Source organism: Cicer arietinum, chromosome 4 (assembly GCF_000331145.2).
Source record: "Cicer arietinum cultivar CDC Frontier isolate Library 1 chromosome 4, Cicar.CDCFrontier_v2.0, whole genome shotgun sequence".
Taxonomy (NCBI): Eukaryota; Viridiplantae; Streptophyta; class Magnoliopsida; order Fabales; family Fabaceae; genus Cicer; species Cicer arietinum.
In genome coordinates, this window is record NC_021163.2 from 51,532,960 (window position 1) to 51,535,592 (window position 2,633).

Below are 2,633 nucleotides of genomic sequence, written 5' to 3' on the forward strand. Positions count from 1 at the left end.
TCAAATACATCAAATTTCTTTTCCACAAAATCACAAATAATGTCCTAAATGCAAACTAAAAGTTTGGAAGGAGCCCTTACCTTAACGATAGCTCTAACACGCGATTACGGTACCGTAATTAATTCTGGTAAAATTTAAGTTCGTGATGTCGCGTCGAAAACTAGCTCACTAGCACCGCAGCGTGGCAATGGACAACTTCCTCTTATGTCACTTCTCGAAACGAAGCTTAGATCTAGGAGAAAAGTGAAGGTTTTTGTGTTTGTGGGTTTTTAAAATAAATAAAATTTAGAAACAGAGAAGGAAGAGGAAAGACGTTCTCGCATGTTTTCTCTTTTCCTTCTGTTTCCTTCCTTTCTTATATATATACATACATTACTTAATATATATACTTAACTTTCCTTGCTTTCTTATATATATACATACATTACTTTATATATATATATATATATATATATATATATATATATATATATATATTATTAAAACAAAACTAAATATATCTAAAAAATATAGATATTTTATAAAATTATCATTTCACTCGTCACTTTCCAAATCACTTTTTGTTAAAAATATCAACTCTCGTCACAACTCAGTTGACAGATACAATTTTCAGCAACCCGAGATATTTTAACAAAACTGCCCGGTATTAAATTTTTCGTAACCTAATTAAATAATTCTCTAACAAATAATTTAAATCGGGTCTCAAAATATATATATTAAAATATATATAAATGTTAAACATATTATTAACTCTAATAAAATATGATTTTGATATTTAATTCCCAAAATTAAAATTCAATTATGCTAAATGCTTAAGCAATTTAACACCAAATACCCTAAAATCGCATAAATTAGAATTTAGAAAATTAAGGGTCTTACAGAGAGTATCACAAAACATAATTAAATTGAAGTGTGTAAATGTAGTTAAACTAAATTTGAGTAATATCTATAAATTTATAATTTATAAGTGGTATGTAAATTAAGCTTAACTAACCTAAACATATTTGAATTGAAATTACGTAGATGCAGTTTAGTCGAGTTTGTATAAATGTCTTAAATTGAGTGCATGTAAACAGATTTGAATTAAGTTTGAGTATAATTTAAATATTTAAAATTTACAAGTGTTACATATACCAACTTTATTCAACTAAAGATACTTGAACCCAATCTTTATAAACATGAACTAAGTTTGTGTATCGGACTCGAACTTAGTTTATTTAATATCTAAAAACTCATTATCTACTACTTAATACACACTGAACTAATTAATCTCTATTTAATAAAATGATATGTTGTTATTAGATTTTTTTAAGATCAGTGGTAGTTAGGGATGGCAGAGTGGACCAGACCGTTCCGTGATTAGTCTGCCAAAAAGAGACGCATAGTAGGCTAACTTAAGTGGTCAAGTAAAAAATTACACACCACAATGATATAATTAGTGTATTACAATTGTTCTTAAGTTAGTGTATTGTAATTGTTCTTAGTTAATGTATTACAATTGTTCTTAGTTAATTATTCTCTTTTTATTTAAAAGATATGAAAAAGTAATAAATTTAACTAATGATTAATAAAAAGTATTTATCTGTTTATAAATTATATGTGTCAAATGTTTCTTTAGTGACTCATTTCTCAATAATGAGAAAAGTTTAATTAAATTTATCAACAATAATAAAATTTACATTATGTAATTTGAATAAATAAAATAAAATTTACATATGTAAAAAACTATCAATAATTAAACTTATCAACAAAAATATATAATGAATTTATCAGTAAATTAATAGCAATGTTCCAAAGTAGAATGTTTCATAATTAGTCTTTAGTTTGGGTTGAATAAGTTAATGCCTCAATTTTATTGTTTTAGTTTGGTTAATAAAAAAGTTGGAAAAAAACAATCCAATTAAAGTCACATTTAAAAAAATAATTTTATTTTTATTATTATTATTTTTTTACATTTTGTCTGAATAGACAACTTGCTATGTCCCATGAATGTCTCGTTTCTTTGGCGGGTTAAACGAGAGAAACCAACTTAAGTAGACGAGTTTAAATCTCCATGTCAATCTGCCTAAAATGGCAGGCAAAACGGGTCGGATCAACGGTTCAACCTGTTGTTGCTACCCCTAGTGATAGTAACTTTATTGGTATTTGTTAAGAGAAACAAAATGAGAAGGAGATGAGAAAAGTAAAAGAGAAATTATAGATTTTGGATTGAATAATAATTAATAAGAGAAAGGAAAGGATAAATATTTTGTTTCTTCGTATTTTTATATAATTTTTTAATTTATTTAATTATTAGTGTTTTTATATTTAATTATTTTATCAAAAAATGTTGAGTTAGATGCCACATCATTAAAAACAATATTGATTCAATATGCCACAACATCGATTTTTGATGCATAGTTAAGATTTTAGACACTACCATTCAAGTTGACCCCCCCATTTAACTTGGTGAAAGACCGTGCAAAATTTGGGTGAATAGAGTTCTTTTTAAAAAGTTGAGAAGATGCTGGGAGGAATGAACCTTGGGTTGCAAAAGTATGGTCTCAATGTACTTATAATGTTTATGGTTGTCTATATTATCTTTCTTATTGACTAGAAATTTTTTTTTTTTTTTTTTTTTTTTTATTTTTTTT

General features: G+C 25.9%; 1 long non-coding RNA gene across 1 annotated transcript in view; it reads right to left on the minus strand.

Annotated features, from left to right (window-relative positions):
- Nucleotides 1-323, minus strand: part of LOC140920186 (uncharacterized) — a 2,512-nt gene extending 2,189 nt beyond the window's left edge. Inside the window, exon 1 of the long non-coding RNA XR_012162846.1 lies at nucleotides 81-323. This is a non-coding gene — a long non-coding RNA (uncharacterized lncRNA). The remainder of the gene's footprint in view (nucleotides 1-80) is intronic.
- Between the last annotated feature and the right edge of the window lie 2,310 nt (nucleotides 324-2,633).